Source organism: Mastigoproctus giganteus, chromosome 7 (genome assembly GCF_048544385.1).
Source record: "Mastigoproctus giganteus isolate SK-2022 chromosome 7, ASM4854438v1, whole genome shotgun sequence".
Taxonomy (NCBI): Eukaryota; Metazoa; Arthropoda; class Arachnida; order Uropygi; family Thelyphonidae; genus Mastigoproctus; species Mastigoproctus giganteus.
The window spans coordinates 7,958,128-7,979,750 of NC_143581.1; the positions used below are offsets into that span (position 1 = coordinate 7,958,128).

The 21,623-nt window shown below is 39.6% G+C and overlaps 1 protein-coding gene and 1 pseudogene across 1 annotated transcript in view; both read right to left on the reverse strand.

Annotated features, from left to right (window-relative positions):
- The window catches only part of LOC150082463 (CD109 antigen-like), a 424,736-nt gene that overhangs the window by 393,363 nt on the left and 9,750 nt on the right, over positions 1-21,623 (reverse strand). The gene's annotated exons all lie outside the window — the stretch shown is intronic.
- On the reverse strand, positions 1,711-2,256 carry LOC150082465 (adult-specific rigid cuticular protein 15.7 pseudogene; annotated as a pseudogene).

The following is a 21,623-nucleotide window of genomic DNA, read 5'->3' on the forward strand; positions in this document are numbered from 1 at the left end:
TCATTCAGGTGCGATTTAACTGCAAACCTTGACAAAATGCAAACTTGGGCCGTCTCTCTCGAATAGATCTGCTGACGAAGAGCTCTCCGTCATGGGATTTTATGATGTCATTTAACCCTTCTGGGTTTAGGACTGATACTTACCATGCGGGCTTCATATGGCACTCCCATGGAAGCATTTGTCTCCCATGACTTCCTCCCCCAGTGAAAGGGAGAAAGTCATGGGCATAATAGGCAGTCTGGCTCATCATGGGGGAGAAAGTCATAATAGGCAGTCTGGCTCATCTCCCAGTGGTGGTGGCGGACAACGTGGGGTTCCACTAGGGGCCCCTGCAGCCAAGCAGCTAGAGACACAACAACAGAACATAAAACCATTCTGACACAAACCAGACACTACACTTTTCTGGCTTTTATAGAGGTTCTGTAATTCTTCACAAAGTACCATGGCACAGATGTGGGGAACCACTGGTGGTGGTGCCTTCCACAAAACACTATGCCACTATGTCCTCCGCATGCAGAGCAACGGTTGTTATACTGCATTTACACAAACTCATCCTTACCGATTTGTTCCTGATGAAGCCATCATGCCATATTCACAGTCTGAGCGTGTGTTTATACTCTTGTTCAGAATCGTACGTGAAAATCGTTCAAAATTCCTCAGCCGAATTGGAGGAAAATATTCACAAGTTTCGCAATTAGCGTTTCCCCATAAAAAATAAAAAATAAAAAAAATGGACACCATTGCTAGGCGAAGAAAAAATCAACCCGGTCAACATTTTCAACATCTATTATAATTTTTATAATTACATATTATTATTATTTTAATTATTTTACTGCACAGTCTGATAATCAGTGAATATTTTCAAAGCAGTTGGATTGGGTTTCCTAGTAGTAGTAGTAGTGTAGTATTTTAGGAGCATCAGTAGCTAAGGCCATATTGCTCTGTGTATACTATCTGTAAACTGCGTGTGTTCTGTGGTCAGTTTTTTGTTTGCTGGACGAAAAACACTAGTTTCTGGAGAAAAAACTTTGCTGTCCTCGTCTGAGACCGACTAACTCAGCCACTTTGTGAAAAAGGCCCATAAAAATTCCTCACACCATCGACGAGACTTGAGCCCAGGCTTTTTCCACCCAATGTGGGGAGGACGGCGAGTCTACTAACTGTGCTACCAACATGGGCATTGGGTTTCTACTGGTTGGGTTATTTAGATACGATAATCCAGTACTGTAATTGAAATTTTCAAATTGTGTTTCTAAAGCCAATTTCAAAGGGCCGAGTTTCTCTGTCAATCGACCCTCCAAAGCCGACCCTTCTAAATGGGTATCAAGTGGCACAACCATTTGATTTTAAAATCGCATTAGTACTGTCAGTTGCACAGTATCATGATTCGTGGTATGTTGCCCCTTACTTGGCTTACTTCTAATCTTTGTTTCTAACTCAGACCTAAACTACACCAAGAAAAAAGAATCGACACACAGAAGGTTCCCATGAAACATATTTTATTGGCTTGTACAACGTATTATACAAGAATATTCTACTATTTACATAAAAAGCAGCTGGAGTGGCAACACATCAAGCCACTCTTTCCCAAGAGCCTAGGAGGAACGTTTCATTAACACAAAACAGTTCGTACTCGCAGGAAAAGAACACACGGAAGGGGGGGCCCATGAGTTTCCATCGAGATTAACGGTTTCACAGGAGGGTTTACATTTAGTAGTGGCCTGCTCCATAACCACCTCCATATCCTCCTGCTCCATAACCACCTCCATAACCACCCCCATAACCACCTTCTCCACCTCCATAACCACCTCCATAGCCGCCTGCTCCGTAGCCACCACCGTATCCTCCTCCGACTCCGTAACCGACAGCAACTGGAGCAGCATGTACGAGCTTGACGGAGTAACCTCCTGCGAAGTTTCCATGGTAAGGCGAGTCGACAACAGCAGCTGCTGGAAGGCTGTGAGCTGTGCCGGGTTCGTTGGTCTTCACCACTGCACGGAAACCAGCTTTGTCGGCGACGTACTCGACCCGGCGAGCCCGACCGTCGATGTCACCTAGATTGTAAGAGCCCACAACGGGACCGTGGGCACTGCCACTCTCAGCACGTCCATTGGTGGCTCCGTGACCATCCTTGATCTGATAGGCGAAGGCGTAGTTGCCGAAGTCGTCTTGTTTCCGAGAGGACTGGCTGACCCCACCGAGATGGGCGACTGCGCTGGCCACCAGGGCACACACGATGACAACCTTAGCGATCATGGCTGGATATGAATCTGTTCGCAGAGGAGAGAGAACTGATATACCCTTCCGAAGCACGAGCGTATTATATACCCCTCGTCAAGGATGAAAGGGTAAGCAACCCTACATAAAATGCTCAAACAAACGCCCAACAAGAAAAAAACCTCACAATTTCCCGCCTTCTAAATCGGACCAGTTTTCGTTGTTCGACGTCAATAAACTGTATCGATTGTCGGCATCCAGGTCACAATCCAGATGTTGACCTCTTGCGTTGGAACGCTAACTCGCTCGGTGACAGACCGTTCCGTTAATCGAAGGTCTCGTGGAGACTGTCACTTTCCGCGTGCTCTATGTCATATAGCGCACTTTTAGCCTTCACCCATTTTTTATTTTTAAATACGGGGACCAGATAAAACAATATGGTATCTATAAGGTTAACCGCCTCCTCCTCCTAGGGTCCGTTATTTGACCTTCCCCACTTCGAATATTTTTCCGGACGATTTGACCTCAGGTGTTTGTTCCACTGGTGCTTTCTTATACCAAGTACACGCACCAACGCTAATAAGAAACCTGACAACATTCCCAAGAACTAAAGCAGGAGTTTAGGACAATGGTAAGTATCAAAGATTAGTATTTGTCAGGCATCAGAACGATTGGTAGAAGTCTCATTTTGTCACCTTTATCTGTTCTCAAAATGTTTATCTACTGATATAGTCCAAATCCCAAACGAAAAGTAGGGTGGGATTTCTGGAGCATCTGCAGTATAAAGTTTGTACCATTCACATTTTTTGTTGGCAATTACTTGCGAGGATCTTTAAAAATGAATCTTTTCAAATGGCTAATTACTGAAAAACGAAAATGGAGTACACCCGTGGAATTCTGCTGCAAGTCCTAGCCCAATTAGTCCCACAAATACATGGCCCACGCAATAAGCAAATGCGTTATAAGAGTGACTACTCAATCCCACTTCTGAATTATTCATTCGATGTCGAAAACAGCTGAAGAGGAAGTCTGTTTTCCTTCTAAGAAATTCTGATTTGAAAGGGCCATTTCCCTTAGCCCCCCCTTTCCTTTTTCTTTCACTGTTAGAACTTTTGATACTATTAGTCCAAAATTATTCCTGGCTTTCTACAAAAGCTTAGCATCTGACGATGACTGCGAAGAATGGAAGAAAAGAAAGGGTTGAATCCACGACGTACACAGGTAGCATTTACCGTGAAACATAAGATGAATAGTTTTCTCTGTTCAACTCTATTAAGTTCAAAAAGTACTGGAGACATCCAAAAGTGGGCCACATCCGCTGAGACAGCAATACTGCATGTCACTGCCATCAAAATGACGGATGAGCGAGTTTGGAAAAAGTATTACGGTATTTCTAGGGACTAATGATCCTTTACAGAGCAACTAACTTTCTCAAACTTGCTTCCAATAAAAATGTCTGCCATGTCACTTCTAGAAGCTCTGCGAGGTACCTTGAAAAGCGCTGGAATATTTAAAGAAAAGCGAAAGTAAAAGTCTTTTCTTGAACTGAACAGAATGTAGTTCGCCTCAAAAGAATAAGAATTTCTGTCTGCACAGCGAAAATTACTCAACTAAATATCGAATTTAATAAACTACACTACTCGACAAAATTAATAGAACAAAATGTTTTTCATGAATATTAATATCTTTATTGAAATCAGCGAATAGTTATATTTGTGAACAGTGTCACTGTAGACACTGTTCACAATAAAATAGGAGTGGCCGTTTTAGCCTAAAAACAGATTCTAGACGTTATTTTATCTGGAGTCAACGAGGAATGCGATACCATCCCTCCAACATCAGAGAAAGGGACGCTTACAGTATTTGCTGTTCTCCTGTGGGGAGGAATAATGACCGCTGCACCTGTCTTCATGTTTTTGATATGGGTACCGTAACTGGACAGAGGTACCGAGACAATGTACGATTTTTTTGGGGTGCGGTTGGCCCAGATTTTGTTTTTATGCACGACAACGCCACTGCACATAGAGCTCAAGTGGTGGAAGAATATCTTGAAACTGAAGATATCCGACGACTGCCCTGGCCAGCACAATCTCTAGACTTAAATCTGATGGAGCATGTGTGGGACACACTTGGGTCGCATTGCACGCCAACAGCCAACTCCTCAGTCACTTGGTGGGCTAAGGTCTGTGCTGGTGGAAGAACGGGATTCGTTGCCACAGAATCTTATAGATATCCTTATATCGAGAATGGTTCACCGCTGTCAGGCCTGTTTAGCCGTTGGAAGGAACCATAGGCAGCACTGATGTCAGACCATATTTTCCAACGTCTTGTATCGACTTTAAATGTGACCTTTTTGGTAATTCTTATACCCCCCCCCCCTATTAAGGTCCCTCATACCTGTCCGAAATTTCTGGCTGTCTCCTTATTTCATCGTTATTCTATGGTACACCACCATAACAAATTTTGTCCCTCTTCATCACAAGCTGCACGAGTTACACCACGTTTTCTACGTGTTCTGTTAATTTTGTCAAGCAGTGTAGTATTATCGTAATCCAAACCACACACACGAAGTTTTTTATAATCACCACAAACTCTGACTATACACGTGCATAAAAATATCTAGACCTCACCGAGCTAATGTAGTAGAAGAATTAGCACTTAACTGTCAAGAAAGATGGAGTGTCTCTTACTACAGAGTCAGATATTTGACTTATTGTCTCATCAAACTCAAATGATGCCATCCATCTAATGAAAAATGTCCCGTGTAATCATTTCTGCTCTTGACTGATTGTTCTCTTAACTTAAAATGCCTTAACCTTTGTACAAAGCAACTGTAGTTGACGGCCCTTAATGAGATGCAGGGATGAGAGCTGATTTTAATAACCCCTCGCCCTCTTCTCCCTAAACAGCATATCCAACTGAACAAGGGTTTGTTTTATACAATGAAATGCTTTAAGGCATTTCAAGAAATGAGAGTTGATTGTACGTAAAGTTGTTTTCAGATTGTCCCTTCAACCGTTTCGGAAAATGGGGGGGGGAGGGAATCAATCATTTTACTATGTAGGGCGTTACAGTTGCGCAAGACCATGACCTGCGTTATGAAGGACTCAGTACAAGTTTTTGAAGTGGGGTTAGTAGTTTTTGATGAGGTGTTAGGACCTTGCTATCGGGAAGTACTTTTTTATCTAAGTAATGCGGAGCAATCAGGACGTTGACGTTGTAGTAGGGTGTTAGGAGCATCGGCAACCATATTGCTCTGTGTATTGCCTGTAAATTGCGTGTGTTCTGTGGTTGATTTTCTGTTTTCTGGATGAAAAACCCGAGGTTCCGGGAGAAAAACCGTGCTACCCTCTCCTGAGATCGACTAACTCGGCCACGTTGTGAAAAAGGCCCATAAAAATTCCTCATGTCATAAACGGGATTCGAACTCAGGTCTTTTGTGGGGAGGACGGCGATCATACCAACTGTGCTGTTCACAAGGGCGAGCAATCAGGAAACAATTTTTGTTTTTTAAAGTAGAATGCTGATTGTTCAATAAGCACATAACCCCAACAAACACACATAATTGACACATTGGGTTTCCTCTGCACAGCTCTTCGCAACAAGACAGTGGCTCAATCAGATGCTCAACGCGATTTCCATCATTTACCAGTATTCAACATGGCAGGCAAATAATTGATTTGAAATAAATACAGTACATGAAATTGCAGACACGTTAAGTTGCTTATTTAGATACGTGTTTTATGTTTATATTTTCTGTTATAAAATCTTCTTTTTCTTCAAGTTCTCTGCCATCAGGCAGGTTCAGGACTCCAATGGCGCCATGTTTCTCTATTTTGTGTTATACTTTTAATGCCTGCGTAATTTCCTCTTATCATCCAATCCATCTTTCCAATTCTCCTTCTCCCAACAGTTCTCTTTCCACACATCTACCCCTCAATCCCTTTCCTGTACATGCTTTCTCATCTCAGTACATGTCCTATAAAGCTTACTGGCGACATAATAGGGTCGCAACGACCCTGCGCACAGCAAGCACACCTGCGCTACAGTTGCTGGCCGGAGCTCTCCCACTTTACCTGGAGGTAGCCAAAAGAGGCTTGTATTATAGACTTAAAAAGTGCATACCCACAGAATTTCTGGGGATAGCCCTTGATAAAGCTAACACCTTCAATTCGGAAAGAAAAAGAATAGCCACAAAACTCCACGAGCTCTGGCAAACAAAGTGGGAGCAGGAAACCAGAAGTCTGGTTACCAAAAGGTTTCTGCCATTGATGGCAATTGTTAGCCCAAAGCCACCTTAGTGGTATGCCCCTGGACTTTTTTGCAACATTTATACTGACAGGTAACGGCTCCCTAAAAGCGAAACTAACCTCCTTAGGGCTGATTGATGACCCAAACTGCACCTGTGGCGAGAATGAAGACCTTGCACATATTCTATATGGATGTATAATATATGACATCCCCAGAACACAGCTAATAGCACAGATTGATCCCCTTCCCAGGGGAGAACAGCTGTTTATCATAAAAGAGGAAAACTATAAACTACATCCTTCACACAGAAAGTATTCGAAATGCAGAACTATCCAAAAAACGGCAATTCAGCACCCCCTGGCAATTATACAATAATCAATAGTTAAAATTGCCCAAGTTTCTTAAAACCTGCATCATCTGACCGAGGATGATCCTGATCGTCCATCCTAATATGCTGAGAAGAATCCAAACAAACATGGTACACCGGCTGAGAAAATGGGTGGAAAGTCAGGGTGGACACGTTGAACACATATTATAAATGAGAGTAAGCATATGTATTGTAAATCATATTGGTTCCAGACTTTTCGAACACCATGTGCAAATTTGAAGTTTTCTGTGAACACAAGAGTCACAGCACCAGATTGGTAATATTTTCTTTCACGAAAACCTTTGCCATCTATATTGGGTTCAAAACTTTTCAACCCACCAGCCTCGTACATATTCAACTTCGCCCCTCTCATTTCTGGGAGTTGTTTATTTAGAATTTTAAAATATTTTCTATAGTCCTAAGCTTGACAAAAGTATATGACAACCTAGTTAGCAACCTCAGACAGCTTCAACTATAGACAGAAAACTTACTATCTGGCATGCAAAAAGCCAGTGGTTTACTTTATCCGACCATCTAACAGGAAATCCCTTTGCAATAACTCTTTCGCCTCCCCCTCGCATTCCACTCAACATCTAATGCGGACAAGCGGGGTCAAGGTCCTCATTTGTGGAACACCTGCTGCAGCGTAGCATGTCAAACACATGCGAGGGGCAGAGGACAGAGTGCTTGTACTCTCAGTACGTGAGGATAGATCATCAAGAAGAGTGCATTATTCCTCTTGGTCAAACAATAGCAGCATCTTGGTGCATTGCCACTAACGACATCGGGTTGCGTGCGCCTCGTATGGATTTCGTGCGGACAGGACCTTCAACAGAAGATTGTAAGGTATAAAAGTATTCGGAATGAACTGGTGAGATAAATGTGATGTCAGAAATATCACGTACTGCGGTGTTAAAAGAAACTGCACACCACACGATTATTAATTAAAAACAATCCAAGGAAAATGCTATTATTTAAATTAAGTACAGGAGGATTCAAAATGCTCACAATTTTTAATTCCTTTTCTATCAGATTATGTAACCAAGTAATTTTGATAACTATAATCCAATGTCTATAATTCAATGAATATGTCAGAATGGCTTGGTCACGAATAAATCGGTATGGATGAGTTTGTGTAAGTTCATTTGATTGTGGATGTCATACGATGTTATTGAGATGTAAATCCTGTTTTTATTTGATGGTTGTTAGGCAACCATACCTCTGTATTTCCTCCACATTTTTTGTACTTGCCAAATACACGACTGTTACAAAAAATAAACGCCTGAATGCGTTTGCAAAGTACTGAAGGTGGTGGGGGAGGGGATGAAACGTTAGGATTCCTTGATGTAATAGATTCTGAAACACCTCAATGGCAGTTCAGTAAAGCTTGAACCACACCTCATTCACTCGGGCGTTAAAAAACAGTAAAACTTCTGTATGAAAGATTCTCTCCCTATCCTGAGGTGTAGAATTTCGACGAAATAAAAAAATGAATCCTGGGTAATTGATATCTTGGAAGTCGCCACCCACATCTACGCACACAGAGAAAACAGACTCGTGTTGGTTCACATAAAAATAAACTACCCGCACGGCGCGAACACTTTATGGTTCCCTGGTCAGGTGATATATCGATGACGTTACACGCAGTTTCAGTAAGTACAGGCCCACCAAAACCGTCACACGTGCCTGCTGGTTTCTCGCTTCTAATGGAAAGAAGCGATTCCTTTCTCAGGCACAAAGAACAAGGTCGACAGCAAGTGGCAGCTTCCTTGAAGAGCAAAAACTAAAGCCATCTCGATTTCCATTTGCACAATAATCCATGTAAGAATGATGCAGTTTCATAATAATTCCATGGTAACAAAGACACACTAGTACGTCCGTTTTCTTCCTCCCTCATTAACACCAATAGTAAAACAAACGGTACTCTCTTTACAAAAGCTAATTCCAATCCTACACTGGGGCTCTCGTTGGTTGCACAGTTGGTTAGATCACCATTCTCCTCACACCGGGTGGAAAAGACATGAGTTCAAGCCCGGTCGATGACGAGAGGAATTTTTATGGGCTTTTTCAAAACGTGACAGGGTTAGTCGGTCTCAGGTGATGGTGGTTAGCATGGTTTTTTTCTCCCAGAAACTCAGGTTTTTCGTCCAGCAAACAGATTATCGACCTCAGAACACACGCAATTTACAGAAAATATACATGGAGCAATATGGCCTCAGTTGCTGATGCTCCTAAAAACCCTACAACCTACTCTGGGATCGTCTCGAGAATTTCCATAACATAATCGTACCATCAGACTCAAACTTATGGATATGTCTCTGGATTTCAGGAGACAGATTGGGATCAATTGATGGTCCCTCTGAAATCAGGATTGACCATTTGATCATAATTTAAGGTAGCAAGTAAAGGTAGCTCGAACTTCAAATCTATATCGAGTACTGCAAGTTCGTGTGTTATAACTGAACGGGGATTGGCGAGCGAAAACATATTCAACCAGAGTCAGACAAGTTTTTAACTGCTGCCATTTGTTTGGGAGAGGGGCCATTAGTCTTCTAGTTGCAAATTCCCTTGGCATATTAACCCCCCATGACATTGAACGTTTAAGAGGACGGGTCTGCACTATTTTCTAAAGAATTGAGATATTGGCCTACCTACCACAATATACAGCACAATCTTCATTGTCCAAGATGATGTCGAAATTAATTTTTCCGAATAATTTGCATAATGAAAGAAAATACTACATTCAACATTCGTCATAAACGTGTATTCCAGCGTAGGAAGACATGGCATAAAGTTTTCAGGACGAAATTTGATTTAACTTCTTGGAAAATTGATTGAAATTCGATTGAAAACAATGAAGCTTGCCTTTTCACTTGGTCTGCCTTTTTTTCGAATAGTACTACGTAAATTTCGAAATATCATCTTGTCAGCGAGAGCGGCGTTTCCTTGTTCCATGTAGTTGAGTATAGACTTCATGAGATAAAGCGGGATCAACTGAAGCTGTAGAGCACCTGGTTAATCCTCCTCCTCTGAATAATCTTAAATCCGTCATAAGAACACCCTTTTGTATAATTTTCTAAATTCAGCATGATTCTGATAATAAATAGGCCTACTTGTTCATGTACTGTACATAATTTATCTTCGAGCTACTATTACAACACGAATTAAAACCCAAAAAATTAAAATCTTGGTACACCACACATGAGAAAGGGACTCGTTCAAAAAGCCCCCGCAGCTAACATGATGGTTATAATCGCTGGTTATAAAATGGTTATAAAAGCTTAAGAGACCCATATTGGCTGTGGAATTACAAGGAGATTTGACTGTCGTATGCCGAATCCATTCCAATGAAAGTAAAAAAATATGGACCATAAAACAATTGAGAAAATCGTCCAATAGGCCAAAAATCTTAAATTGATGTTAACTAAAGAGAATGGTTGCGTTATTACCTAAACAGTGAAATGAAAGCCAAGAATTTCATAATCAGATGATTGATGCTCTCATACTTTTTGGCTGGTGCAGCATAAGCCATAGGCTTTCTTGCACCATGCGGCCGTTACTAATACTAATACTGTCTGGAAATGATCTGGGCTCAGTTCATCGTCAACCGAAATTAAACTAAATTCAAGTCGGGCCTCGAGAAACTTATTCTATGGGCTATTTTGACCACCGAGATAGTTTTTCTCTTGGAATCATGGATTTTTAATCCCGTAAACAGAAAACCCGATGGCTTATGGACAAAATAAACATTTTGTCCATAGATCCATTTTCTTCAAAGGTTTCTTTCTCTCTTTGTTTTCGAATTTCCGCCAAGGCAACGAAGATCATGAAGCACAGTTTTTCGTCCTGTCTTGCCAGATTTTTCATCCCACATAATAGAAACTATGAAACCCTGTATAACTTGGTTACGGGCAAGATGAAGCTTTTATTCTCGATCGTGATGTATTGTCATTTAATTAACAGTTGGGGGTGTCATGAGAGCAATTTATACTAAATGCTACTTAAACGGAAGTGTTTCTGTTAGGGTGTTTGGAAGAACATTTCATTACCAACCAAAAACGCTTCAGAATTCGTTATACTAATGCACACTTAAACGCATCAAAATTAACCATTCCTATTTGGTAACGCCCTGACTTTTAATGCATGCTTTTAGAGTATTTAAAAGCATGCCCAACGTATTTCGGCATCTCCCAGAAGGTTATGTGACCTAAATAGTTGGTTTTTCATTTGCGTGTTTCCTTGTTTTTAAAATTTTAGTAGCAGCTGATTACTTTTGGGAATTGTTTGACAACTGGAGATTAATTCGGGACACAAACTAATGCTGTCAATGTGCAAAAAATCCCCGAAGTTCTTTCTCTCCTTTAGTTCCGCATGGTACCAACTGTGTTCAACTTTTTTTTTTTCGATTATTAACATCGCGTTCAAGGACAACTGACAACTTTCGCGTTGTTTTTGAGGAAAATTATTTCGTTATATTTCCAACGAAACTAGCAGGACTTTTGTCCTTGTTCTAAATGTACCAAGCAAACCAAAGTTTGCTGGAGAAAAGTTTTTTCCCTTTCATACAAGACATTGATCTCCCAACAGTTGTTCCTAATTGCAGCATCTTGTTTTGTTTCTTTACACAATATAGTCAGCATGCTAATGCGGGGCCGCGTCACATGGCTGCTTGCCTGTGGTATTTTCTTTATTATCAGCTTCAGTCTTATTTGGGTTTGCGTGGGTTTGACTCCACGCAGATGGCACCCGCGTCATCTAGGTGGAGGCAAATACACGTGAGTGTATCTTCCGTTGCACCATTTCATTCTGGTCACTGAAGTGGAAATGTGACAGTTTATAAATATAGAGTGTATTTTTAATTTACTTCTATTTTTAATATTCAGAAGAAGAAAAGTAAACTTTTAACTCAGCGGTCACCCTCTTAAATTCTTCATTTTGATGCCATCCCCAATTATTAGAATCAAGACCGCCATCTAAATGCATCCCCAGAAAATCTAGTTCTTTCTAATCCTCCTTCTGATCTCCAGTAAAGTTCATGATCAACCTGTAATTGGATCCTGCCATTTCTCTCCTCATCAAAGTGTTTCCTGTCACCACCTTCCATCAGAAGGTTAAATCACCCAATAGGAGGAATGAAATAGGACCATCGAGTTGGGCTTCCATGTTTTCGTAGAATGACTTGCATGGGTCGTGGCAAGGATGTTATCAGTTGCTTGAACATACCTGGAGATTCGAATTCCATAATCGATTGGCAGAAGTAACCATTTAACAAAGCCCGCCTCACATACCTGGAGATATTTTATTTTATTTTTTTATCTATATAGCACCTTATGGTTGGTTGGTTGCTGTACGATTTTTAGGCACATCAACGTGTATTCTGTAAACACAACTCCCGAGTTTCTGGAAGTAAAATCATGCTATGGCTGACTTATAACTGATCTTGGACAAGAACTGGCAGAGGAGAGGGTGTCGGCGCTAGTGGGAAGTTGTATTGAGTTTTATCTGAATTCACTTTTGGGTTGGAGGTAAGTTAATTATTAAAGTTTGCGATGGCAAAGGAAACACTTACTGTCTCTTGAGCTAAAGATGATGGGAATTTCAAGTTGAAGGGCCATGATCAGTATAGGAGAAAAATCCCGGGTTTTTATTAAAAAAAAAAAAAAATAAATAAAAGGTATAATAATAAAAACGGCAGCAAAGAGCAGGATTGATAAGGAACCCCCCCCCCCCCTTTTCGGGATCCATTCAGGGAGTCCTTGGTTAATAACTTGATATGCTTCATAGAATGGGTTCAGTGAAGGAAAAGACATGGTCTCTGATTAGAAAGAATTGTTCAAGTATATAAAGGAGGGATTAAACTGAATCGTATGCAACGGATATGTCCAGGACAACAGCGTGAAGAAGGTCCATCTTCTGATTTTAGCAATTAAGGATGTTGCGAATTTGGGCATCTAGGTACGTTCAATAGACCGTTTTCTTATTTCATAATGGGTATGTATTAATTTTTCACTGAAGATTTGATAAAGGAATGATGCCTAATTACATAAATCTTAGACATTGCAGTTTTAATAAGGAAACTCCATTGCAAAAGCCAGCGAAATTTGCAGAGAAAGATTTATAAGAGAGTTCCAAAGATATTTTTCAAATAGAAATTTGTCCACTGGAACGTTGATTAATTGGGGTTTTAAATTCTTTTGGTCATTCTGGGCTGGTCGTTATGGATAGGCACGGCATCAGTTTGGGCCTGGGATATAAGTTCGAAGGACCAGACTAAAGAGGATAAGGTTAAAACAGTTTGTATCCACTTGACAGATTCCGCCGTAGGGGTACTATTTGCAGAAATCTCGTCGAGTTGTTGAATAAGCTTTATGGCAGGGAAGGACATTACCATAAAGCCCAAAGCTTTCAAATTATTGACTACAAGTTTCTTTTTAGACGTCTCATTAGTAATAGATCTAAAACAATAGCTTCATTCAACTTGAAAAGCTTGAACGTTTTCACAGATCAATTTAAGCGGTTCATTTACAGAGTAACTTTAAATGATAAAAACCTAATAACACATTTTCAGTAACGAATTCTTAATTGCTATTTTAAAAAATACAAAAACATTTATAATACTTTATAATACCTTTATACAAATACCCTCATGGGCAGTTGGTAGAATCACCATCCGGGTGGAAAAGACCAGAGTTCGAGTCTTGTCGTTCACGTGAGGAATTTTTATGGACCTTTTTCACAATGTGGCCAAGTTAGTCGGTCTCAGGCGAGGATAGGATGGTTTTTCATCCAATAAACAGAAAATGGTCTTCAGAACACAATTTAGTATACACGGAGCAATAAAGCCCTAGTTGCTGATGCTCCTACAATAACAACAACAAATATCAAATTAATTTAGTTTTCGATTTTAATGACGCGCAGTCTCCCATATTCCAAGTATCGCGTTCACTATTTCATGCGGGCTCCACATTTCAGGTGATTATTATTATTTTTTTTTTTTCGTGCTTGTACCAGACCAAGCGTGACTTGTTGAGAAATAAGATGATTCCAACTCAAGTAAAAACCGTACTAAATCAAAACCATTAAATGTTTTTCTCGTTCGGTTGTACATCAACCAACAAGCAGTGCTCTTATTGCAATATTTTACGGCCGCCCCCATTAATGTCTTGGTTGTGCACCGACCGCCTAATTAACATCCAGACAGTCATCGCTTAACGACGTGGCTAAGAAACGCAGTTGATAGATCCCCCCATTCCCCCATTAGACCACGGAAGTGTTGTCCACCCACTTCACAGACAATTGGAGAGTGCTTTAATACCATTCACCTGTTACGAAACGACCGACAGTGGTTCCGCCCCCTAATTTTGTTCACACTGGCTTTTCCGTGGCACGCCCTTCCGAAACTCGAGAAAGAGAGATTCTTAAGAAAGCGAAAGTCTTATAAGAAAATAGCGATTTCTCTCTCTCTCTCTCTTTCTGTTTTCCCTTCTTTTTTTTTTTTTTTCTCTCTAAAATCACCTTCAGCGCCTTGAATGTAGGTCAGCGTGAACACCTCTGCTAGTGATGGCAGTTCCTTTACGAGCACGTTCTCGCATTATGCTTTAAGTCTTCCTGCGGTGGCACATCTGAATCTTTTCATTCCTTCTTCTTTTTTTTCCCCTTTTCATTCCTTCTTTTTTATTTTATCTTTCCTCCGAATGGAATCCTTTTACGATTAATCTTCCCATCGGAAGGCAAAGCCTTCGTCTGTCGCATCAGCTTAATCTTTTTTTCTTACGAACTTGGCAGGCGTATTTAGATCCTTCGTTTGGTAATATACGGCATTGACTTAACCCCTTCCCCCCATCCTTGTCGTATTTGTCTTTTCTATCACTATTTGCTTTTAACAGAAATGTTTTCATTAACTGTGCTTCGTTTTTCCGATTGGATTTCTCTGTTAGTCAAATTTCACTTACAGTGTACACTCCCTACCAAAAAAAAGTACGTGCCGCCTATATAATAAAAAAAAATCCTTGAGGACTTTCACATGTCAGAAACTTATTAGTATTAGTAAAATGATGGAAGGAAGGTAGCTTACGTAGCATCAGCCAAAATAATAAAGAGTATATTAAAAAGATTGAGTGCAGTATTCACTTCTTTCACTCCCTTTATTTATATCTGCCCCATGCTTAAATTTAGGTGAACGTTCAACCTCCACAAGAGTGGTTAGGAGTTTATTCCAACGGTCAATCACCCTAGTCAGCATCCATTCATAGAACTCTATCTTCTTCTTGCTCGTTTATATTTTCTACTTTTGTTCTTGAACAACCTTCCTTCAGACACAAAATTACTTAAATCCCTTAACATGTTGTTGGGATTTTGGCTCATCAGCAACTTAGGCTATATTGCGCCGTATATAATGTCTGTAAATTGCATGCTTTCTGTGGTCGGTTTCCTGTTTGCTGGGGTGAAAACCTGAGTTCCTGAGATAAAAAATCATGTCACCCTCGCCATGTTACCTTTGCCACGTTGTGAAAAAGACCCATAAAAATTCCTCCCGTCATTGATGAGATTTGAACTCAGGTCTTTTCCACACAATGTGGGGGAGGACGGTGATTATACCAACTGTGCTACCCACGCAGTCATTCCTTTAAACATCGATCATGTCAGCCTCTACTTGTCTCCATTCCAAACAGTAATTACAGAACTGAAGTCTCTCTTCATAAAAAAACTTTGTGTACTTAGCCAATCTTGACGCTTTTTTTCCATCTTTTCTCCAAGGCTGTATGCAAATTTCAAAATGTGGTTTTGACATTTGCTTTATACAATAGAAAAATCGTGGTAGCGCAGTGGTTAAAATCACCATTCTCCCATACCAGGAAGAAAGGAATTCGGTCAGCGTTGAGGGGATTTTTTTGGGGGCTTTTTCATAATGTGGCCCAATTAGTCGGTCTCAGACGAGGGTCGCTTGTTTTTTTTTTTTTTTTTTTTCTCACAGAAACTTTGATTTTTCGTCCTAAGCAAACTGATGGAAGAATACACTACGCCACTAACATTAGTCCAAGAAGAGTGGTGCCCATTTATAACCATTCGCTGTCTTCTTCCACTCAACTGTCCCTTATACATAGCAGCGAAAAGGTAAGGTTGAAATCCCGTCACTCCATAAGGAATTTTCATTGTTTTTTTTTGTTGTTTTTTTGAGATGAAAATAACTAAACCAAACCGAAAAAAGCTCCCCAATAGCGTTTATAGATATTCTGTCACGAAGTTGCGATCGTATTATTGTAGGAACCATATTATACTGACCTTGTTTAACTATTTAAATTAACTTTAAATTTAACTTTTTAAATTAACTTTAAATTTAACTATTTAAATAGCGTAATTTCAGCTATTTTATTTTGTCCTTGACCTCAATATTGCCCATAGTGGTATTGTTGGCTATAAGTTACAACAATACTCCCCCTCCCTCACGCACCCTGGTTAATTCCCCTTTCTCTTCATGACGGAATTCTACACCTTTTCAATTAAACCTCTCTCTCTTCCATCCCCAATATATATCTGCTTCATTACCAGCTAGCACCCTCACACCACTACAGCGCTCCTGCAGCACACACATTTCCATCAGTTTTCACTTTTTGATGTAATTATACATAAGAATACCAACGAAACTCACCCATTTTCCTACAGCCTTCCAGCTGGCAGCGTCTTTGAAACCGCTAAATTCCAATGCTCTACTCAAAACACCCCAAGTGGAGGCGTTCTAAAGTAGCAGTATTTGCTACACATTAAGATGTCCGGCTGCCTAACATCCTTAAATTCTTTTTAAAGTTGTCCATTCTCTTCTACCATTAGTTTTTTGTCCAGGTTTACACATCCAGGTTTACACATCCAGGAACTACTTCCTGGATTAGAATCTAATCCAGGTTCTACTCATTTTGATTCTACTCATTTTGAATCTTCATAGTCGACCTATAAATGTCAATTGAAGAAGATTATCACAACCATGTGTTGGGACTCGATACTTTAGATGCCTTCATGGTATTGCATTGTGATATGGATATGACATTCAGAACGAACTGACCCTCTGTGAGGAAATCTAAGATAATTGTAGAGCTAGGTTCATTACCAGCTAGCTGTCCTGGTCTTATTCTTTCCACTTTTAAGATTTTAAAGTTCCCCATTCCTCTTTTGTTAGCTGTTTATTTCGAAATATTAATCCTAACCTTGCTTTTCCACAACTGCCCATACCGGGTTGTTGTTGTTGTTGTACAGTTTTAGGAGCATCAACGACCAAGGCCTCTTACAATCCCTGTAAGAGCCAATTTCTTCTATAATTTTCTTTAAAGCATCCCTATTCAGTCTCCAGATTGTCACCATCTGCATGCTCTTCCGTTGTTTAATGTTGTCAGTTTTGTCACTGATGAACAGAGCTCGCGCCCACACATTTCCATAACACAATGATCAGCACGAGAGGATGCATTTCCCTCAATGAAAGTACAGATAACAAAAAAACAACCAGACCAGAATACAGAGGTAACTATTCTTTTTAAATAATACCGAATGCATTATTGTATCCACGTTCCCACGATAGTTTTTCATCCAGTGTACAATTTTCGTACACAGTCAGAAACAAGAATACCACCAACCACTTTCCCACGCCATTAATAAACTACAGTATAACAGTTTTTAAAAGGAAATGATGGTCTTGAAAGAGAATAATTGGGGTTTACCACCAGGCACTTCATATTTGGGGTTAAAAATATTTTAACTAATTTAAAATAAAATTATATATTCAGAACGCATTTTGGTGGCGCTGTGTTCCTTGGCTGGTTCGGATTATCGAAGTTCGGATAGTCGGTGCTAAACTAAAAATTTTCTTCACAGAATTTAGCGTCTTCCAACTTGATGTGGCATTTCCATTATGTCCTGACCATACATTTCGATGGAAAATACGCTGCTCCAAGTCGGTGGAGATGTCTAGGGCAACATATAATCCGAACTTTCTTTATTCGTGTCATGAACAGAGATCCCGAAAATGAGTTAAAGGGAAAACTGCGCCTTAAGGCAAATCGTCAGCTTACTTTCAACAGCGGTGTAAAGTTCCAAGGCAGAAATAAGAGCGTTTTGAACAAACCATAAACATCACATGCGGTCGGTGGCCTGGTGGTATCGAACATACCACAGCTTCACGTATTGCGGATCTTTTAATGAAGGAGCGAGTGCAAAAATGTTCAGCTGGCCTGCGGTGAAACTTGACGCCAAACGATAGCGCAGAGACGGCTATCTCCCTCGGCAGCATCAGCTGGGACGCATAAGGAACCCGCAAGATAGAAAGAAAAAGAAAAAATGCGAATATCAGCAGAAAAGAATGATTTTTTGGTTCAGTTTCTCTGAATGGTGGTTAACAGGGAAAGCAATTACATTGAGAAAACGTTGTCGGTAGAAATTATCCTCTGGAATCGTTTTTCAACAATTCCAGATAGATTAATTGTAAATAATTTAAATATAAATATTGTATACACTCCTGTCTAAAAGTTTGGAATCACAGAGTTAGTAAACAGTTTTTGTTAATGTTTTTTTTTAAATTAGCTAACAAGGTAAGGTTTAATATAAATACTACAAAGTATTTTAAGATTATTAAGATTTTAAAAATTTACAGAAAAAATATTGAAATGATTAATATTAACAACTAAACTGGTTTTTCCATCAAAATAATCTCCACAAGATTTTATCATTGCCTTAGACAGACTTGGCATTCTAACAATTAATGTTATAATATTGTTTTCACTAACATAAATTTTGTGAAGAAGGGCAGACTTCACGGACTTGATGGTCTAGATGGTCCCATAACAGCTCTATTAGGATTAATACCATTATTTGCAATACACCCTCCTGTTTAGTTGCTAGAAAGTCCCTGTACAGCTTAGAACTGTGCTTTGGGTCTTGTTGAAATATAGTTTCTTCCACAGAGTCGAAATCCAGAGGATATTGCATTATGTTCAAGAATGTTTTTATAGTTTTCTTTTTTTTTAAATTTCTTCAATTCTGACGATGTCACCCACTCCAGAAAAACAAAAGCAACCATAGATCGTAATGGAACTACCACCTTCCATTGATCGTCTCACGTAAACTCTACGCTGGGATCCAAAAATTTCAAATTTGGATTCATCCGTCCACAATACGTTTTTCCACTCTTCAGTTGTCCAATGTTGATGGCTGTTAGCGTTAGGCCAAGGTTTCTTTCGATTTTAATAAAGGTTTTCGGACCGCTACACGACCACAAAGTCCTGCTTGTTTAAGACGAAGTTTTACAGTGGATATAGACACCGGAGTTTCTCTGTTCCTGTTGAACGCAGCTCAAATTTCAGGTGCAGTAATTCGTCGATTGAATTTAGAAATCGGTGTTATGGTCTTATCTTATGCTTCCATTCGTCCTGAAGCGGTCGTTTCCTGGATTGTCCTTTAAACTTCCAGTCTCCTTGAATTGCCGAATGGTAGTTTGTACTCCTTTAAATGAAACACCAAGTTTTTTGCCAATACTTTTCATTGAATAACTTTCTTCATACAGAGTTATAATAGCACTTCTTTTTTCAACACTCAGTTCTTCATTTCTTGTCATGTTTATCGCGAAACACGCAAAACTTACACCAAAAACTCTTGAATCATCTACAATCTTGTGTAATATTCGAACTACCACTTTCTAGAATATTCTAGGATCACCTACAACGTTCTACCACATCCAGGAATCTTCTACAATGTCCTCTCACATTCAGTCTTCTACACCTTTCTCGGATATTCTAGAAATTTCTTAAATGTTATTCAGGTTTTTTGATTTTTATGCATAATAGAAAAATTTTAATAAAAATTGGTAAACAAGTTGGTCCTATTTTAATAAAAACTGAAAAATTAAGAAGAATGAAAAGTGATTCCAAACTTTTAGGCAGGAGCATACATCAAAACATGAATAAAAATTTCTGCAGTTTTTTGCGCAGATATCTTTTTTTGTAGTTCGGCTACTTTTGGAAAAAAAAGTTGTGAAGTACTATATTTCTGGGGTGAAAGTACCATATTCAAAAAGTGGTGAAGTACCATATTTCTGACTGACTTGTAAACCTTCATCTTGTGATTTAGAGTTATAAATAATCCCCACGATCTCGTAGGATGGTTGCCATTTCAGGATTTTTAAATTCGATTATGAGATTGTCTGTTTGTGGGATGAAAAACTACACTGCCTGAGTCCATTCAGGCAGTGTAGCTTTTCCCTTCGTTTTCACACTCTATATGCAGGCCAACCACATTCCTTTTGTTTTACGAGTCCTTATTTTAATACGAAGATAATGTCAGAAATCAGCTTGCTTTGTAGGAAAGTAATTTGTACAAATTACTTTCCAGTTTGGTCAAAACTTGCGCTTGGAAAACCAGCTCCAATTGATGATTACACACATTCCTGTAACTTGAACGTACTCCAACCAAAATGTAGACAAGACGATCTCGTCAGAAACATCCTACCCTCGTTGTTTCCTCCCCAGTATGGGGGTCAAAGGTAGAATAGCTTAATCTGCCAAAAGTGACGCTTCAAAAACATCATAATAAAATAAAATAAGCAACCTGTTGAGTGCGATAAACTTTTTTTCGGATGCCTTCCTCATTTGAACTTAGCACAGTGACCTTTAATAAGCAGATTCCTGTGGTAAGCGTCACGTAGCGACCTCTTTAGCTTGGCACGGTATTAATATAGGCTACAGTTAACACCTAAGAGACGCTCTACATCTAGACAGGTTCGCCTTAAGCTGTGTCATCGGGTTTTCTGTCTTGGGGCAAAGTATCGTTTCTGTTTTGGAATTGGATGCACGATCTGTGGCGTTATTGATCACTGGAACATATCATCTTCCACCCTCCCTTCCATAGCTTCTGTACAAATACGAAACCGAGAAACTGGATCTGATAGCTGTTCATACAACTCAATGTGCAGGTTATGCATTAGGATGACCTTTGTTATGGTACGTCAGAGGCCATCTGCCTTTCAGACTATAAAAAGTAGTCCCAATGGAGAAAAATGAGGAATAACTGGAAATATCTTTTATATTATTAAGAGTGTTGAAAAATTTGAAGCCTAGTTAAAGATAATGCACTGTACACATATACTGCGAATTTACAAGAAATAGCTGTTCCTCTGAAAGAGGAACTCCAAGTTTAGGAGCACAAACAAATCTCAGCTCATCTCGCACCATTCATGATCATCGATCCATGCACCAAGTGAATTCGGAAATACTCCCGTTGTGGCAGCATATTTCCAAGCCGATCAGCAGTGCTCCTCATCAGTGGGCTAAGCACATTCAAAAAACTCTCTGCTGCAGTCTTCACATCTTGAGGATGACCAAGATGTGAAGATCTGACAATGAAGAGGTTGAAATTAATGTACATCAATGGTTACTACAGTAACAGACATACATAGCGAGTTTCCATATTTTGATAAAACTTTGCAACTGACTTCTTCATAAATGCATGGATGACTAGACACTGATGGATTTTAATCTACGAATCGCATTATACATATTAGGAGGATGGTAAATGATTTTAATAACTTTAATATTTCACAATAGATCGTAACGATTTCATTAGTTTCTCTTCCTGAGTGACTCAGAAAAAATACTTTCTTTTTTATATTTGTTGCATTTTAATGCCCACATATTACAAAATCCTGTTCCTTAATTACCAACAGTTCTTGAGAAAAACAGCATTGCATCCACTTTAACTGCTATGGCAATCTTCTATAACAGTGCTTCGAGGCATTCTGGAAATTACCAACAAA